Source organism: Tasmannia lanceolata, unplaced genomic scaffold (assembly GCF_043159265.1).
Source record: "Tasmannia lanceolata isolate RefF3 unplaced genomic scaffold, GAP_Taslan_0.1 ptg000023l, whole genome shotgun sequence".
NCBI lineage: Eukaryota > Viridiplantae > Streptophyta > Magnoliopsida > Canellales > Winteraceae > Tasmannia > Tasmannia lanceolata.
This window is the reverse complement of record NW_027518700.1, coordinates 16,273,824-16,293,811: the sequence shown is the minus strand read 5'-3', so window position 1 is coordinate 16,293,811 and position 19,988 is coordinate 16,273,824. Positions and strand designations below refer to the sequence as shown.

Below are 19,988 nucleotides of genomic sequence, written 5' to 3'. Positions count from 1 at the left end.
TAAATTCACATGCTGCACTTGGTGGGAAGGGGCATATATTGGGTTGCTCTATCATTTTACAGGTAATTTTCCATTCATGCCTTATAGTTACTTGTTTCTAAATTATTAGGACTGCGTAAATAATGTAGCGTGATTTCAGGTATGGCTATTTGAGCATACCACGTTCTGGGTACCTGATTACCCTGATGCTTATCCACATCTATTTAAGTGGATCGGTGAGGATACGAAGAAGACGGAGCATAGAAAGTTGATTGACCGTGTTGGTGATGGGATGGTAAAACCAACAGAGGTGAGAGATTAATGTTAATTGGTCGTTGTATGTATGTCTTGCGTGTTGTTTTCTTACATTCGTATTTGTAATAAAAAAATATGACATTTATTTCAGGTGGTTCTGATGGTTAAAACTATGGCGAGAGAGGAAGCCCTACTGCTCCCCCAGGTTGAGGACGACGTTGTTAGTGTTGTAGAGGTTTCAGTGGGGGATTCGATTGGGGCAATTGTGCCTACAGTGGGGGATGCGATCGGGCCAATTGTGGCATGTAAGGGGAGAGAATGAAGAAGGAGAGGGATGAAAGTAAGAGAGGGACTTCTGAAAGAAGTAGAGGAATCTGCATTTCATAGTTCTTCGTTGGAGAGGATAGAGAAACTTGAACGTGAAGTGAGGGAGCTAAAAAGTGAGTTGAGTCAGTTGAAAGGGACAGATTCATTGAAGAAGAAAGGTGTACAGTTATCGGGTGAGGAGGAGAAGGTAGTGAAGGATAAAAAGAAATATAGTCGAAGAAAGAAGAAGCAAAGAAATGATGATGAAGAAATGGATAAAACAGGACATATTGAAAAGAAAGATGGGGACGTTGGGATAGGGAGTGATAAGGGATGTTCGGAGGGTGGATTAGTAGAAGATCCGAAGACGATGGATATTGTAGAGTTTCGGTATGATGTTGGGAAAGATGTGGTTTTTGATCGAATAGACGAGATCTATATTAATGGTCAAATTACAGAGGATGACCGAGAGGCTGCAGCTAATATAGTTGCTATCTTGCTTGACACTCCCGAAATGAAGAGTAAACAATGGAGCATTGAAAATAATGTAAAGCAACGTCGAAGGCGAACAAGACCTAGTAGAGCAATGAGATCACCATATTACATAGGGCAGCGGAAATTCAAGGATGTTCTTGCCAAAGTCACCAGGCCTGCAGCGACCAAGGTGGATGCATTGGCAGCGCTACAACCTTGGTAAATTCCTTATACCTTAGATTGTGTTGGAACGCCCGTTTTCCACTTTTTGGAACTCTATCTTCTCCGATCAAATTCATAGATAGGTTGTTTCAGTAGAATGATCTGAGCTAAGGTCCATAGAGAGAGATGACTTTTTACTGGATGTGCAGTGACAAAGTCATTCAAAGTGATGGGTACTACATGTGTAAAGAAGACTTGCTTCTACTAAGCGATCGTAGAGGGTGGTTATCATCTCCGGTAAGATTTTATGTTATTTCTTAGATATGGTTCATTGAGTAACGTAAAGAGTGAGCGCACATTTCTTATTAAGTTCCTTCTCGCTGACCAATGGTCTGTTTTGTAGATCGTTAATGTATATACGGACTACTTGAACTTGCGGGACGAATGTTTGCGAAAAGAACAAAAGGGAGCATGCATTTGCCTTACTACCCATCTAGCTGTGAGATTCAAGTGACTTACATTACAAGTAATGATTTCTGTATTTGAAGCTGCCGGCAATTCTAACATTTGTATTCGTGGTTGCAGCAACTTATAATAACCGATAGATGTGAAAATCCCGAAGTATGTTCCCGATTCGTAAACCGTCTAGAGCATATCTTAGTTAAAGAGCTAAGAAAAGTACTCATTCCAGTCAACATAGATTTCGTTCATTGGGTTCTTCTACTCTTGGATATGGGTCAGTGTACCTTCGCTCTTTACGACTCTCTAGTCGCTCGCACGGATCCTACAAGGGTGCAACCCCTTGTGAGTACTACCCTAAGTCCAATTTCGTAAGCCAAATATTAATTTCTGCTGACTACTGGCATAACGTACTTAATTATTGATTTGTAGGTTGATTACCTTGTTGAATGGTTCAAAAGGGTGAAAGACATAGATATAAGTGCATTCCCCATTGATGAAGTCGTTGTTCGGCCCATACAAAATAACGGGTGATGTAACTTCCAATTACTTGAGTTAGGGAAACCTACGTAAACGATTAATTCTTATTGTTGCATATTCTTCATGTTTTGCAGCTACGATTGTGGGCTGTTCATTTTGAAAGAGATGGAATATCTCAGCCGTGACGCTAGTTTGGATTTCACGCAGAAAGATATTACAGCTATGCGAACTTCTCTATTTTCTAAAATGTTAAATGGGGTGTATGGGAAAGTATCCATTTAACTTTTGGGAGAAAGTATCTCATTGTGGGTACCAAACTAATTCATCTGATTCATCCGTTTAAAACAGTTGTGGAAATTTGTTAAAATTTTTGTTTTGATTGCACTCCATTCTGTTACGTGTGGGATGTGATAAGCTAGTTGGTTGTTACGAACCCAAATCCATTCGCAATGTGATTGGTTTTCTTAGAGCGAAGATCAACCTCTTGTCTCATGTCGAGGGATGGGTCAGCCCTCCTTTCTGCTGAAATACACAATTCTTGGATAAATTTCATTATCGATTTGGAAAATGGAAGATTACAAGGTATTTATATCAAATAAAAAACCACTTAAGAGCTAAGGGACATAATCTTATCACTGTTCTAAAGATAGGATCAACTAACATTTATAACTCCACTGACAATTATTCGAAGAGTCCTAATTCTAAAAACTAACGCAAAACTCTTATCCTACGTTCATGATAAGATCCTATCAAATAACGCAACTCACATATCACATCGTAGGTACATAAGACATTCTTTCTTTCTTTTTGTCTGTCAGAAGTCTATAAACCTAAAAGAGATCAACTTTTGCTGACAATCACTGGTCAAACCCAAACCACCATCCCCTATTTAGTCCTCCCCCATCTCGTTGGAACACACTTCAGTACTGTCTCCCTCTAATCTCCCTCCTCGACCACGGGCTTCAAAAGGTTTTCTCTGATTTTTACCAAAGTTTTGATCTTTCCTTCTTCCTCTTCGTTGTCCCAGTTGATCAAAAAACTACTGTGTATCATTCGAGAGTCCGAATTATGCTTCGGACTTCCGAATCGGAATTCCGAATAGGAAGTTCGGACTCCCGAATGATGCCCAGTTGAAACCAAAAAAGCAACATGACATCTTTCCGGAGTCCGATTGTACCGTCAGAATTCCTTCGGAAGTCCGACGATTCATTCGGACTCCCGAATGATGCCCAGTGACAGACAAAACTGCTGGACATCCTTCGGGAGTCCGATTGTACCGTCGGAATTCCGTAGCGGAAGTCCGACGATGCATTCGAACTCCCGAATAATGCCCAGTGGAAGAAAAAACTACTGGACATCCTTCGGGAGTCCGATTTGACCGTCGGAATTCCGGATCGGAAGTCCAAAGATGCATTCGGACTCTCGAATGATGCCCAGTGAAAGCAAAAACTACTGGACATCCTTCGGGAGTCCGATTGGACAGTCAGAATTCCGGATCGGAAGTCCGAAGATGCATTCGGACTCCCGAATGATGCCCAGTAGGAACCAAAAAGTACTGGAGATCCTTTGGGAGTCCGATGGAACTATCGGATTCCGACGATGCAATCGAACTCCCGAATGATGCCCAGTTGGAACCAAAAACTACTGGTGTAGACACCCCATTTTGACCGTACCCTAAACCCTCCAATTTTATGCAAAACTCCGACCAAATCAATGAGTTAGCACCCCAAATTTCATACTAAGCTAGCTTAGGATCCCATCTAGGTCCCTACAAAATTTCGTCGAATTCCGAGCGCGTTTGCCTAGCGAACGAGATGGGAGAGTGTCCGTAGTGTAAACCAGAAAAGGGGTGTGAATTATCCTGGAACGGTGCAGAGCAGATTTTGAATAAGACACGATTTCAATGTGCGCTTATCAAATTTTCCGCCCAATGGTGCGCCCATCAACTGATAGTGCAAATATCAATCCCCAATAATGCCTTTAAATACTCATTCAAAGCCTCATTTTTGGGAAGGAGGTGTTTTTCATTTTCTCATAAAATCTGAGAGAGGGAGAGAGAGAGGGAGAAAACCAAACCCCCAAACCCTTTTCTCTTCTTCTCCGGTCAGCCTCCGGCAAAATCCAGCTAAAACTCCGTCCGGCATCCTCCTTTTGATTTGTCTTCTTAGTTAACCCCTAGGCTGCTGTTTTCCTTTCTCTAGAAGCTTTGATTTTGTATTTTAAACCCCATCCTCTTCATAAACCCTAGATCTAATGGCTCAAGTTTTGTTTATATTAGCTTTTAGTCATAAATCCGAGCAATGATTCCATTAAATCTACTTGTGATCACCCTGATTTTGATGAGCCCAATTCAGATCTGAGCATACGAGAATTTGAGCGAAAAAGAAGAAGAAGAGGAAAACAAGAGCTAGAAATCTGCCCGTTGTGGTTTTCATTCGAGCATTTGCAAAAGGAGAAGGTCAGTTGTTTTGAAGTTCTATTCAATAACTCATTTTCAGTTCAATCAGGTAAATCATTTATGCTTATTCATATTTGAAGTTTTGTACTGTTTAAATAAGGAAATTCCTTTGTAATTTTGATTTGTAGCATACGAGGTTCGCTACCTTTGATTTGGATCTACAACAGTTTTGTCTTGTGCTTGCTTTCTTTGATAATCACCTAATTATATAACAGTTCTAGAGATTGATTTTATAAGAAGAATTCATTTACAGGAAGGTTCAAGTTTGGTATTATTTTGCGTCTTTGAATTTTGTTTTGTCAAAAAGAAAGAGATAGCATAAAGAATTGGAGACTCTGTTTCCCAATGGAGATAAATCACTTGCTTTGTGTCTCTCGTTTGCGCACTGATTGTATATTAGAGTAACATTAGTAATTTTTCTTTTATAAACATGTATTGCTAATATTTAAAAAAAAAAGAGAAATAAATTTTGGCCTTTTGACTAGATGTTCAGAACTTTAGGAGATGTCATATTCTGTGTTAATGAAGTTAGTTTTGATTGGAAGTAAAAGTGACTTGGTACAAAGCTCAACGCAAGGAGATTTTCATGATACTGTTATTGTTTCTTTTAGAATTCTTATTAATTGACATCGCGTAGGGAATCAATTTTTTTAAGAAATTGGAGTAGACTTGCACAAGGTTGTTTCGGCAGTGGTCATGCCGAGGATGACAACTCCTCGAGTGTTTGACACAGAGGCTGCAGGGGCAAGCCATGCTGCTGGTTTTGTCGTTGATAAGCGAGGGGGAATCATACTTAGTAACAGCCATGTTGTTAAGCCTAGGCCGGTAGTCGCAGAAGCAATGTTTGTCAACCGCGAAGAAATTCCAGTACATCCTATGTACATGGATCTTGTTCATGTTTTGGTTTCTTTTGTTACGACCCTGGGGCAATACAATTTCTTAAGTACAATGAGATACCTCTCGCTCTTGAAGTTGCATGTGTTGAACTAGAGATCAGGGTGGTCGCCATTGCTTCTAGGACAAAAGAGGCATCTAGTGTTTCTCCGGTGATAGATTGACAAGAATGGAAGGGATGCATTTGGAAGTAAGTGGAAGGCCGTAACTATTACTCGTGGTACATATCAGGTGGCATTCCTTCATAAAGGATTTGACGAGACGCGCCGGCTTGGACTTTGTAGTGAAACAGGACAGATTGTGAGGCATGCATCTTCTATTGATAAAACTGGAGTGCTTGTTATTGACTCTGTGATGCAGGTACAATTCCCGCCACCAGTTTCTGGGCGGTTTTTAAACCGCATTTTTAGGCAAGTAAACGACAGAATTTGAGAAAATGATAAACTACAAAGTTTTAGTTTTTTTCAAGATCTTTCCAGCAAGTACTCGTGATCGAAATGTAGAGCAGTGGATAAAAAGTTATGCCTGTTTTAGTGGACTGTGTCTGCTAGTATTAGGCTAGTAAATGCATTTGAAAGTTCTTTGGTTACTATAAAACAAAATGTCTTGATGGAAATTTTAAAAGCATGATGATGTTGTTATCATTTCCCATTTTAGTTTAACTATAGTATAATATTTGTCTAACCCATGCTTATGAGCCCATTTCATTTGTAGCACTTGGGAAGTTCTGTACTCGTTTTTCTGATTGCACTATAGAATAGCACTTGTGAAGTTCTATACTCATATGTTTGCAGAATCATTTGTTCCTTTTGAAAGTATTAAATATTAGCATAGTTATATTTGTTATATTTGTTAGTTATTTCCATTTAGTTTGGGTATTTTTATTTGGAACAGGGAGGGCCAACCCAGTTTTGTTGAATGTATTGCTATAGCTTGTATCTTCTTTTGGAAATGTTTTGTGAAAGATCCTTTGAGATTTTTAATGGCCTGTTGGGTGAATTTTTATGATCATTACTTATCCCTTGTTTGCCTTTTCCTCTGGGAAGTGATATTCTTATTGCTTGATGGAATTTGTCACATATCCCTCAATATATGCTTGTATCGTGATCGGAGTTCATCCATGGTTTTATATCACATTCTATATTTGATTTCCGAATGCGTTCTGGTTGATTTTTTTTTTATTATTATTATTTTTAGGCTAATTAGATGTATTTTGTTTGCAAGAATTCCAAGTCTTGAATTTCTAACACTGTGGATATGGACATAGTTATATGCTACTTTGATTACATAATTGCTTATTCTAAAATCATAGTCATTATATGCTTAAATTGTTTTCTATTTACTCCTTTGGTCATTCAAGACTACTTAGGTCTCATTGATGTTATTCTTTCCTTCATTGTAGGGGCGATGAAGGCGTTAGCCCAAGCCCATCATTTTAGAGGACTTACTAAGTCCTAGTAGCATTCTCCCCTCTTTTATTTAGTAGGCTAGCCCAGCCTTTTAGATGTCTTTAGACACTTGTCCTTTTATTGCGAAGGCGATGAAGGTGATAGCTCAAGCCCATCCTAGGAGACTTGCCCAGTCTTGCTAGCATTTTTCTCTATCTCATCTCTGTGCCTAGGAGACTTGCCTAGTCTCGTTAGCAATTTTCTCTATCCTACCTCTGTGTCTAAGAGACTTACCCAGTCTCATTCTCTTGCTAAACCTCCTATTTGTGCGTCATTTGGTTTTGGGAGAACACCTTACTCGGCTTGGCAACATACCCCTACTCTTATGGGTATTGGGATGCACATTTGTTACACCCTAGGGCTAGGTAGCTGTCGGCCCGGCTGGGTGTTTTACCTTTGCCAAATATGCACAGGGTCTCTTTTTCCTTATTACTTGTGAGCTTTATTTTGGTTTGATAGTCCACTAGCATAGGAATCCGTCCTTAGTCTAGAGACTCAGTCCTCTTGTTCAGGAATCAAATTCTATCATCATAGGGGTTAGGATTTTATCCAACCTTTCATCAGATCATGTTCTTCTATCCGCTCTTGCAAGGTATAGGATGCTGTCCAACCCTTGCAGAGTCGTGTTTCTGTCTTTTTCCCTCGCAAAGCATAGGATGCTGTCCGACCTTTGCGGGATTCCAGAAGTGTACTCTACCCTTATGATGATAGGATTCTATTCTCTGGTGTCAAAAACAACAAAAATATTTCAAAAACACTTAAAAACATCAAAAACATCTGAAAAACCAAAAATCTCAAAAATCTTGAGTCATTAGGAGTAGTTAGGAAATCTGTTCCGAACTACGTTGGCTTGATCCCTTTCAACAGGGTACGTAGTGCAGCTTGGGATCCACATCCCAAGTCCAGCCAAACCTTTAAAAAAAAATAAACATTTCAAACCTTTCCAAAAATACAAAAATTCTTCGAAACCTTTTTGAAAAAGATCTTCCCCTAGAGTTAGGAGTCTGTCTTAGCTATTTAGGGTGTTTTAGAGTTAGGAGTCTGTCCTGATTTGTTGATATGGTGTGTCCTGTCGTGTGAGTGTCCCTAGAGTTAGGAGGCCTCAAGTTGATCGGTTAGACACTTAGTCCAACCGATGGCTAGACTAGGAAGCATATAGTCAGCCCATGGTTTTCCTTAGGTTGCATAGCCTAGATACACGTAGGATGTAGGGCCCACCTGCATTAGCTTAAGGCTAACCAACTTGCATTAGTTAGGGCATATAGAGTCCTAAAAATTACAACTCACATGAACTTAAGCAATTGTACAAAAAAGCTTTAAAAATCAGTCGAGTTTAGTGGAATTGAGTCTGGGATAGCGGTTCTAGATGGTTAGGCATAGTAGTTTAGAATAGGGCATCGAACTACGTTGACTCCGATTCTTCCCGAGGCCGGGATACGTAGAGCAGCTGGGATGGACGGCCATCTTGGTCCGAGTCAGGTCGCATTAGAGTTAGGACTCATTTTGTCCAGTCAGGTATAGAGTTGATTTGTGTTGTATGTTTTTGCTGTGTTTTCTTACTTTCATGTACAGATCCTATACATTTAGCTGTAACATGCATGTGTTTGCACACCAGAACTTAGACACCCATTAGGCATGTCACTTATAACCTAGTTTTGCTTAGGCGACACTTCTTTCATTTCTTTTATGTGTGCTTATTATTCATCTCCGAGACATGCATGATTAGATAGACGTCTTCTCGGAGATATTGATTCCCATTTCATATGACTTTTGCCCAAAACTCTTCAAAATCATTAAGTAAATGGCATAAGAGACCAGGTGCTTGCACTTGGGCGGACGAGGTGCTCTTTGGACCTTCCGAATTCGTAACCAGGCACGAACCTTCTTTTATATCTCTGGTTATCCGTTGCAACAGAGCATAGTATGGGATCCTTGGCTCACTTCCTTGGATGGCGACTCTTCTTTGTTTAAGGTACACCTCGAATCTGGGCTAGTCCCCGAATCGAGAGGTATCTCACCCTTTATCGCCACTCATGCTGTGAGGGGCACTTCTTTCGAGAGTTCCTTGGTAGAGCTCTCCATTCACGTGGATGATCCTGAGACTGTTAGCGCGTGGGGGCACGTCCCTCACCGCGAATCTCTCGGATCGGGGTCAACAGGCTGGCGACTCTGCTGGGGATATCTTTCGAGATATTGCCTAACTCTGTTAAAATGCCATTTGTTATTAATTTTGAAGAATTTTGAGCTAAAATCATTATAAATGGGAATTTAATCGCTTAGAATCCAGGGGCACCAAATATGTGTTTAAAACAAGGGATTCACACACTACACAGCATACATCATTTTGTTTTTTAATTTTCTATTATTGATTTTATTATTATTGGCTCCACGGGATAGATATAATACGTGCCTCATGGGATATCACTATCCAGATGGTGCTATTGTATCTATTACCAAGCTATGCGCCAGTGCTGCAGTCGTAAACACTCGGTGTACTTGTGTTTACAGCAGCCGGTGAGCAATGAAGCATACTGTATATAACACTCGGTGTACTTGTGTTATATACTTAAAGTATGGATCATATGCATAGTACCCGATATATTGAGTCCGGAGCTCCACTTTCATTTTACATATATTATGTACTTGGATATATTTGTTGATTTAGTAAAACCTAATTAGGAGTTGCATGTGCTTATATATATATTGCATTCATATAAGGACGAACATGTGTTGCTTACACTTGTTGGAGCCTAGATTTAGGAGCCATATCCTATCCATAGATTATTGTAACTCACCTTATGTGGCTACAACGCGGTCCTAGTATACTCACATGTCTGTCTTGAGTCAAGATTCCTGACTCTGCGGAATTATATTTAGGGCTGGTGCCCCTGGTTAGGATATATATGTATATATTGATTATTAGATTAGGGCTTACTCCTTTGTAATGTTTCCTATCTAATCCAATCAGTCATTTTCTTTGAGATTTAGATTTGGTCGGTGACTTCTATTTGTCATCGTTATGACCATGGTCTTTTTTTTCTAATCTTTTGATCATAGATCTGATTCATACCTTGTATCATTGATCCATATTCCATATATTTAGATTAGGGCCTACCTCTTAGTTAGGTTCTCCCTCGTAATCTAATCAATTATTTCTAGTTATCCATTCTGTGGATTATCATTAGATTATTGGTTCTTTATCCATGATCTATTCCTTGATCTATTTGTTTTAAAATTGATCCGTGTTGTTCATTATTAGATTAGGGTTTACCTCTTAGTTAGGTTTTCATTCCTAATCTAATCAATTATCCCTATCTATTCATTCTTTTAGATTATGATCAGATCGATGGCTTCTAATCATCATTCTTATGGTCACGATCTATCCTTAGATCTTTTGGTTGCAAATTCAACCCATCTCTAAATGTCGTCATTCATGGTCAGTCCCTCACATCCCTCCGATGACCATATTCTGTTGTTCACTCATGAGCCTATCTTGCCACCATCATTTGAGTGCAAGTATCCTTGCTGGGAGTTCTATACTACAGAGATTATTCATATACCCTTGAAATGACTTGTGGGGTCCCTTTGTGTGGCCGTCATGCTGCCAATTTTTACCCAACACATTTTCAGTGTGATCGCCATCTTTTGGGATTGTTGATGAGTCATGTGTTTATCTTACCATAATCCTTCTTCCAATTGTTATGCTGTTGGTTCTTACCCAAGGGAGAGATGTGTTTGTATTATCTCTTGTTTCAACTTGTGTATAACAATCAACGAGATTGTCTCAAACTAAAATTAGTGTTTGTCATTTCCATGACAGGAGTCAGACCTAATTGACTTTACCCATCTGCTGCACCGGTTTCCTTTCATTTTACCCTGATAAAATGGCTCTACCTATGGACATCCTAGCGGAAGTGGTAGAAGTTTTGAGGAAAGTATCTAGAGAAGTGTCAAGTGTGAAAGAAGAGGTGGCCCTTTTGAAAACAAAAGATGATGGACAATCCGTGATTTCTGAAATGGTAGAATTACTGAATGAAGTATCTAGAGAAATGTCAAGTGTGAAGGAGGAAGTGGCATTTTTGAAAACAAAAGATGATGAAAAATCCATGATCTCTGAGGACTCTGTAGTCCAAAATCATCCTCCTGTGACTCTTGATCCTATCAATTCCATGATAGCACATATTGGTGATTCTGAAGAAGAACTTATTGAAGAGAAGTGTTTTACACCTCCTACTGTCGTAGGAAAGGAGAAAGAATTTGCTGACGAGGTTGAGAAGCTGTCTCCTTTGATCCCTACTCCTGTCTCGGTCCCAGTATCACATATTGATAATTCCAAGGGCAAGCAACATGTCGAAGAGAAGTGTCTCTCATCTCTCATTTCAGTAGGAAAGGTGAAGGAGCGTGTTAAAGAAATTGAAGAATTAACCATTGATCACCAAAGCGTGAAGAATCCAAGGAACGATAACAAATCAGTTGTTGATTCTAAGAAGATCAACATTATTGAGTCATCTCATCAAGCACCTCAACATGTCATGCAGAAGTCTGGTCAAGGAGAAGAGAACCCAGCACAGAAGCCTAAGAAGAAGTTCACTCCATTACCGAAACCTCCAGCGGTCATTCTCCGAAAACTTGTTAAGGATGGACAGTTGAAACTTATGGCTCAGAAGCCACCTCCTAAGGTTCTTCTAAGGTTCTACAACAAGGATGAATACTGTGAATATCACCAAGGCCTTGGTCACATCACCAATCGTTGTCGCTCCCTCAAATTTGCGATCCAGGACCTCATAGATAGGGACCGTCCCATTTGGCCCGGGTTTAATGCTAATCAGAATCCTTCACCTAGACGTGTTGATATTTCTCAAGCTGCTACTAAATCTAACTTGACGGTTGAACCTTTTGAAGATCCCTCCGTCATCATTCATCCCACATTTGAACTAGGAGATACTTCGGCTGCAAATTTGGGAATGTCAGAGTTAGAAATGTCAGGAGGTAGTTATATGCCAGCGGCATCGTTACCGATACCAGTTATTGAAGATCATCTTGAAGCCGGGTCAACAGGACCTACACCAGGGTTGAATCCCTAGTTATGGATATCATGGAGGAAGGAGTGCCACCCATAACCTTCAGTGCCAGCCCATTACTGACGAAGAAGGGTTTTGTTTTGTTAAGTTTGTTTTTCGTTGAGTGTACACCAACTTTTTTCTCTCAAAGTTGGTAAGTCTTATTGTGTCAATGTGAAAAGAAAAATAAAAAGAAAGAGTCATGTTTGTCAGTCTTGTTCATTCAAAGTTTGTTGTTTCCGTTCTTTGTCAAGTCTAAGGTAGAGCCCATTGAGGCGCGTCGAAAAAAAAAAGAAAAAAGAAAGGAAAGAAAGAGTGTTACCATTGTACATCCAATTTTCAATTCAATAAAGTTGTTGATTTCATATCTTTGTTATTCTATGATTCACTCTTAGATCTAATGTTAAAAATAACTAAAGACACCCTTCTCGGATGAAAATGCAGACGAAATTCCCCTCGAGATCTGAAACATGATCAAACGAGAGGAAGAGCGTCGAGCATAGCCACTCAAAGAAGAAATCAAAGCTGTTGATAGTGGTATTGAAATCCGAAACTCGGGAAAGATGGATTGGCAAAACTTTATCTCCCGAGGAGAGCGAAGAATTGATAAACCTATTTAGAGGGGGTTCGAGGTAGTCTTGCTTGATCCTATAAGGATAAACAGAGAGAACGCCCTGTTGTTGTGAAAAGCAAGACTCCATCAGCTTTAGATATCAGTCGAAAAGCAAAATCCCAGAGAGTGGAGCATCAGACACCCAGTCAAGCTAATGAGAAATTTAGCGAAGACCTTCAGAAAATGAAGTCATCAATTTGAGCCCGAAAAGGGCACTTGAGCTACATATTTTCAATGAGATTCCGAGATGGAATGCTTCAAGAGTAAGGACATGCCTAATGTCTAGAAAAAAAAAAGAATATGAAAGAAAGACAGAAGGAGAAGGGAATGCGTCCCTAAGACAACATCTTAGAAAAAATCAAAGACCCAAGTGATGGAGTTTATGAGATAGATTGAATATCAGAATTGTCTCCAACATTTGGAGACTATCGAGAGCGATATAATCTTGAGCATTCAAGATATTCGAGAAGCGCACAAGTTTAAGTGGAGCACCGTGGTTGAAGTCTTGCTCAAAAATACCGCCAGACTACTCGACAAAAATATTCAAAGCTGTTGAACCTTATTTCTCAAAAAGCTTGTATGTCAAAACACCAGGAGGCCATCCTTGGACGTTTGAGCCTTTATAGCCAAAATCCCAATGTTTAAAAACATCCTTTTGTGAGCCCTTTGAGCCAACATTTTAAAACCAAACAATTTTTTCAACCACATTATAAACCAGGGGCATTTTATGCACCCTAACTACGCGGACCTGATCCCCAACTCTTCGGGGGTACGTAGGCAGTCTGATTAATTCAGATTCGGTCAAAACCTTTGGGGATAAAAGCTAAATCATCCCCCTTTCAAAATTTTGAAGCTAAAAAGCTAAACCATTCTTTGTTAAACCCCAAAGCGAACTACGCGGATCTGATCCTCCATTTTTGGGGTACGTAGGTAGTCTGGCAAGACCAGATTCGGTCCAAATCGTTTGAACTTCCGATATCCAACCCTTTTGAACCCGAGCCTACCTATAAAGTTCTTCTGGTGAAACGAGCAAAGGTTCAAGGCAATTGAAAACAAAAACAGAAAAAAATGAAAGGAATGAGAGTCTGAAGACCCACTAGGTTGAAAACCTGAAAGGGCGGCCTAGAGTCAAGCGTTTGCTAAGTCAATAACCAAATGAGCTGGCTTATGCAAAATGGGGGTAGCAGTCTGATGGATTGAGAACTGAAGAGTCAATCCAGTCAAGGGTGAAGACTTTCCAAAAAGTGAGCTGATAAGACATGGAAGGAGTTCCTCGATTATGGAGAACTTTAAAGTTTAAATAGTATGAGGATTCCAGGCAAAAGCTGAGGCAAATGGTTTGCTAGACCAGAAACCTGGAATGCAATAATCATGAGTTCCCACCAGAGGAGACTCGAAGAGATGAAGAAGCCATCACTACACAGGGCAGGATCTTAGAATTCAAGTAGTGTCAGTAAGATTTACTTTGACACCTTTCTAAACTAGGGGCATTGAAACTGAGCAATCCAAAGGGGGTGGTAATAACCATGACAAAAATCCTGATGGAGGAAATTAGTGCCTCTTGACATGGTTTTCGAAATTATTCTGAGAGCGGCTAGCCTTACCATTTAAAAATACACATCAGGTCTAAGGGTGAATCAAAAGTTAGTCAAGTCCCTTGAATAATGTACATCTTCTTTGATAGAGTCTTGGAAGTCTGTTCCTCATTCTTATCTATTTTCCTTTCAAGGTCCAAAGTTGTCTGGCACTGGGAGAATGGGTGTATACTTTCCAAAGTGAAAAAAAAAAAAATTCTCAGAATAGACCCTGGTTTAGGTATCAGAGAAAGGCAAGAAACATCATGTTCTGACATGATGAAGATGTCAAGTTTCAAGCAGATGGTGGTGGAAAGAACGAACCTCAAATAGTGGTCAACGAAAGGAGAAGTCTTTGAGCTTAGTCATTATCCCATCCTTATTCCAAAGAAAGAACCTATGTAAACCCAAATTTTCCTACCTATCCTGGTTTTACTTTCCTTGGAACTCTTGTCATGGAAGTATAATACACTAGGGGCATCTTTTATGACTTGCGTCATAAAAGATATCAAGCACACAAAGGCAATCAGTGCCAATGTTTATAACAAGTTGAGGTAAGAGAGATGCGAACACATCTAAAGTCGAATCACTAAACTCCTCAAATGAGCCCTCTTTTTAAAAGAGTCAATTTCCAAAGAAAATCAATTTCTCCAGCGGAGTCTAGAATTTGCTCCCACAACCTTCAAAACCTCAGCAGAATGCTTTTCACCTGTCAAAGAAGGGCCGATATCCAAATCCCTACAAGTTATCTGAGTCCAATTCTCAGCAAGGAACTCGTACTCTCAATTTTCTCGGTAAGAGACAATCAATCTAAAAAAAAAAAATCAAAAAAAAAAATTCTCATTCAAAATCAATCAATTCTCAGCAATACCCGTTGGTTTCCAAGGTTCTTCGTGGCTTGCGATTCAGGTACACTATGGACCCTCGCTTTTAGTGGCTCTTCATGATCTGCTTTTCAAGTTGTATCTTGGACCCACTATCCATACTCATTCTATTCATCTCCATTGCTTGTCATTATCCTTGTTCATTCTTGGCTCTTCATGGTCTACCAGTCAGGTACACCATGGACCCTTGCTTCCTAAGTGGCTCTTCATGATCTGTCCTTTAGGATATATCATGGACCCACTATCCATGCTCATTTCATTCATCTCCATTACTTGTTGTTATTCTTGTTGGGCTCTTCGTGGATTATTACCACGAACCCCAAATTTTGTACTAGGCTCTTCGTGGCTTATGGCCATGGACCTTAGATTCATTTGCGTGGCTCTTCATGGCTTGTTGCCGTGGACCTCGATTACTTCTTGGCTCTTCATGGTCTACCATTTGGGTACACCATGGACCCATGCTCCCCGAGTGGCTCTTTGCGATATGTTCTTCCAGATATATCATGGACCCACTATTCATAGTCACTCCATTCATATCTTTTACATGCCATTGTTTCTGCTTGCTGGGCTCTTTGTGGCTTATTGCCATGGACCCCAGATTCAAGGCTGGGCTCTTCATGGCTTATTGCCATGGACCCCAGATTCAATGCTTGGCTCTTCATGATTTCTTGCCATGGACCCAGACTTATTGCGTGGCTCTTCACGGCTTGTCATCGTGGACCCTCGATTACTTCTTGGCTCTTTATAGCTTATGGCTATGGACCCTTGATTCCCAGTTTTCTAACCCACCAACCATCTCATGTCTTTCTGGCGAGGCTCTTCATGGTTCATTGCCATGGACCCTCGACTCCTGTTTACCTGGTTCTTCATGGTTTGCCACCGTGGACCCTCGTTCTCTGCAAGGCTCTTTGTGGCTTATTGCCATAGACCCTTGATCAAAATTTTCATTCAACTGTTGTTCTTTCTTGTCTAATTTGGTGAAAGGCTGGACCGCAGCTCTATCTAGTTATTTTGTTGTTAGCAATAAAAAGTCAAGTCATGATCCGTCGTTCCACAGTGTACCGACACCCAAGTGCGGAGTCAGGAATACCTGTGTGATCGATGTGTTACTCGAGTTATATGTCTGGTGGGAGGCTATCTCACCAATTTGTTTTGAATGCTGAGTTATGTGTCCAGCGTTTCACCAAATTACTCATAAGTCATGTTGAATGAGAAATTTTAAAACCAAATTCTCCTTGATAGCATTCGCCCCGAGCGTAGAAAAAAAAAAAAAACAAAATCTCTCTTAGAGCATCTCTGAGAGCATCAAGCAAATAATCAAAAGCCTATTTCAAGACCCCTGAGGCACCCATTCCATTTTCAAACCCCTGAGGCATCCATTCCATATCACAACCCCTATGGTATCTGATCATTCCAACAATCCAATATTCACAAAATCATCTTCTTCATTCTTCTTTCTCTCCAATCATTTTTGGGCCAGCCAAAATGGATTGTCTGTTCAGCTTTGACATTCGCGCGATAAGCACGCTCTGCCAAAGAGGGGCAACTGTAGACACCCCATTTTGACCGTACCCTAAACCCTCCAATTTTATGCAAAACCCCGACCAAATCAATGAGTTAGCACCCCAAATTTCATACTAAGCTAGCTTAGGATCCCATCTAGGTCCCTACAAAATTTCGTCGAATTCCGAGCGCGTTTGCCTAGCGAACGAGATGGGAGAGTGTCCGTAGTGTAAACCAGAAAAGGGGTGTGAATTATCCTGGAACGGTGCAGAGCAGATTTTGAATAAGACACGATTTCAATGTGCGCTTATCAAATTTTCCGCCCAATGGTGCGCCCATCAACTGATAGTGCAAATATCAATCCCCAATAATGCCTTTAAATACTCATTCAAAGCCTCATTTTTGGGAAGGAGGTGTTTTTCATTTTCTCATAAAATCTGAGAGAGGGAGAGAGAGAGGGAGAAAACCAAACCCCCAAACCCTTTTCTCTTCTTCTCCGGTCAGCCTCCGGCAAAATCCAGCTAAAACTCCGTCCGGCATCCTCCTTTTGATTTGTCTTCTTAGTTAACCCCTAGGCTGCTGTTTTCCTTTCTCTAGAAGCTTTGATTTTGTATTTTAAACCCCATCCTCTTCATAAACCCTAGATCTAATGGCTCAAGTTTTGTTTATATTAGCTTTTAGTCATAAATCCGAGCAATGATTCCATTAAATCTACTTGTGATCACCCTGATTTTGATGAGCCCAATTCAGATCTGAGCATACGAGAATTTGAGCGAAAAAGAAGAAGAAGAGGAAAACAAGAGCTAGAAATCTGCCCGTTGTGGTTTTCATTCGAGCATTTGCAAAAGGAGAAGGTCAGTTGTTTTGAAGTTCTATTCAATAACTCATTTTCAGTTCAATCAGGTAAATCATTTATGCTTATTCATATTTGAAGTTTTGTACTGTTTAAATAAGGAAATTCCTTTGTAATTTTGATTTGTAGCATACGAGGTTCGCTACCTTTGATTTGGATCTACAACAGTTTTGTCTTGTGCTTGCTTTCTTTGATAATCACCTAATTATATAACAGTTCTAGAGATTGATTTTATAAGAAGAATTCATTTACAGGAAGGTTCAAGTTTGGTATTATTTTGCGTCTTTGAATTTTGTTTTGTCAAAAAGAAAGAGATAGCATAAAGAATTGGAGACTCTGTTTCCCAATGGAGATAAATCACTTGCTTTGTGTCTCTCGTTTGCGCACTGATTGTATATTAGAGTAACATTAGTAATTTTTCTTTTATAAACATGTATTGCTAATATTTAAAAAAAAAAGAGAAATAAATTTTGGCCTTTTGACTAGATGTTCAGAACTTTAGGAGATGTCATATTCTGTGTTAATGAAGTTAGTTTTGATTGGAAGTAAAAGTGACTTGGTATAAAGCTCAACGCAAGGAGATTTCCATGATACTGTTATTGTTTCTTTTAGAATTCTTATTAATTGACATCGCGTAGGGAATCAATTTTTTTAAGAAATTGGAGTAGACTTGCACAAGGTTGTTTCGGCAGTGGTCATGCCGAGGATGACAACTCCTCGAGTGTTTGACACAGAGGCTGCAGGGGCAAGCCATGCTGCTGGTTTTGTCGTTGATAAGCGAGGGGGAATCATACTTAGTAACAGCCATGTTGTTAAGCCTAGGCCGGTAGTCGCAGAAGCAATGTTTGTCAACCGCGAAGAAATTCCAGTACATCCTATGTACATGGATCTTGTTCATGTTTTGGTTTCTTTTGTTACGACCCTGGGGCAATACAATTTCTTAAGTAAAATGAGATTCCTCTCGCTCTTGAAGTTGCATGTGTTGAACTAGAGATCAGGGTGGTCGCCATTGCTTCTAGGACAAAAGAGGCATCTAGTGTTTCTCCGGTGATAGATTGACAAGAATGGAAGGGATGCATTTGGAAGTAAGTGGAAGGCCGTAACTATTACTCGTGGTACATATCAGGTGGCATTCCTTCATAAAGGATTTGACGAGACGCGCCGGCTTGGACTTTGTAGTGAAACAGGACAGATTGTGAGGCATGCATCTTCTATTGATAAAACTGGAGTGCTTGTTATTGACTCTGTGATGCAGGTACAATTCCCGCCACCAGTTTCTGGGCGGTTTTTAAACCGCATTTTTAGGCAAGTAAACGACAGAATTTGAGAAAATGATAAACTACAAAGTTTTAGTTTTTTTCAAGATCTTTCCAGCAAGTACTCGTGATCGAAATGTAGAGCAGTGGATAAAAAGTTATGCCTGTTTTAGTGGACTGTGTCTGCTAGTATTAGGCTAGTAAATGCATTTGAAAGTTCTTTGGTTACTATAAAACAAAATGTCTTGATGGAAATTTTAAAAGCATGATGATGTTGTTATCATTTCCCATTTTAGTTTAACTATAGTATAATATTTGTCTAACCCATGCTTATGAGCCCATTTCATTTGTAGCACTTGGGAAGTTCTGTACTCGTTTTTCTGATTGCACTATAGAATAGCACTTGTGAAGTTCTATACTCATATGTTTGCAGAATCATTTGTTCCTTTTGAAAGTATTAAATATTAGCATAGTTATATTTGTTATATTTGTTAGTTATTTCCATTTAGTTTGGGTATTTTTATTTGGAACAGGGAGGGCCAACCCAGTTTTGTTGAATGTATTGCTATAGCTTGTATCTTCTTTTGGAAATGTTTTGTGAAAGATCCTTTGAGATTTTTAATGGCCTGTTGGGTGAATTTTTATGATCATTACTTATCCCTTGTTTGCCTTTTCCTCTGGGAAGTGATATTCTTATTGCTTGATGGAATTTGTCACATATCCCTCAATATATGCTTGTATCGTGATCGGAGTTCATCCATGGTTTTATATCACATTCTATATTTGATTTCCGAATGCGTTCTGGTTGATTTTTTTATTATTATTATTATTTTTAGGCTAATTAGATGTATTTTGTTTGCAAGAATTCCAAGTCTTGAATTTCTAACACTGTGGATATGGACATAGTTATATGCTACTTTGATTACATAATTGCTTATTCTAAAATCATAGTCATTATATGCTTAAATTGTTTTCTATTTACTCCTTTGGTCATTCAAGACTACTTAGGTCTCATTGATGTTATTCTTTCCTTCATTGTAGGGGCGATGAAGGCGTTAGCCCAAGCCCATCATTTTAGAGGACTTACTAAGTCCTAGTAGCATTCTCCCCTCTTTTATTTAGTAGGCTAGCCCAGCCTTTTAGATGTCTTTAGACACTTGTCCTTTTATTGCGAAGGCGATGAAGGTGATAGCTCAAGCCCATCCTAGGAGACTTGCCCAGTCTTGCTAGCATTTTTCTCTATCTCATCTCTGTGCCTAAGAGACTTGCCTAGTCTCGTTAGCAATTTTCTCTATCCTACCTCTGTGTCTAAGAGACTTACCCAGTCTCA

The 19,988-nt window shown here is 39.7% G+C and overlaps 2 long non-coding RNA genes across 2 annotated transcripts; both read left to right on the top strand.

Annotated features, from left to right (window-relative positions):
• The first annotated feature begins 3,851 nt into the window (after positions 1-3,851).
• On the top strand, positions 3,852-6,094 carry LOC143856656 (uncharacterized). The gene is made up of 2 exons (XR_013238293.1): positions 3,852-4,573; positions 5,211-6,094. It is a non-coding gene; the product is annotated as an uncharacterized LOC143856656 (long non-coding RNA).
• A 10,225-nt stretch (positions 6,095-16,319) lies between these two features.
• On the top strand, positions 16,320-18,924 carry LOC143856572 (uncharacterized). The gene is made up of 2 exons (XR_013238275.1): positions 16,320-17,403; positions 18,041-18,924. It is a non-coding gene; the product is annotated as an uncharacterized LOC143856572 (long non-coding RNA).
• Positions 18,925-19,988: the final 1,064 nt, after the last annotated feature.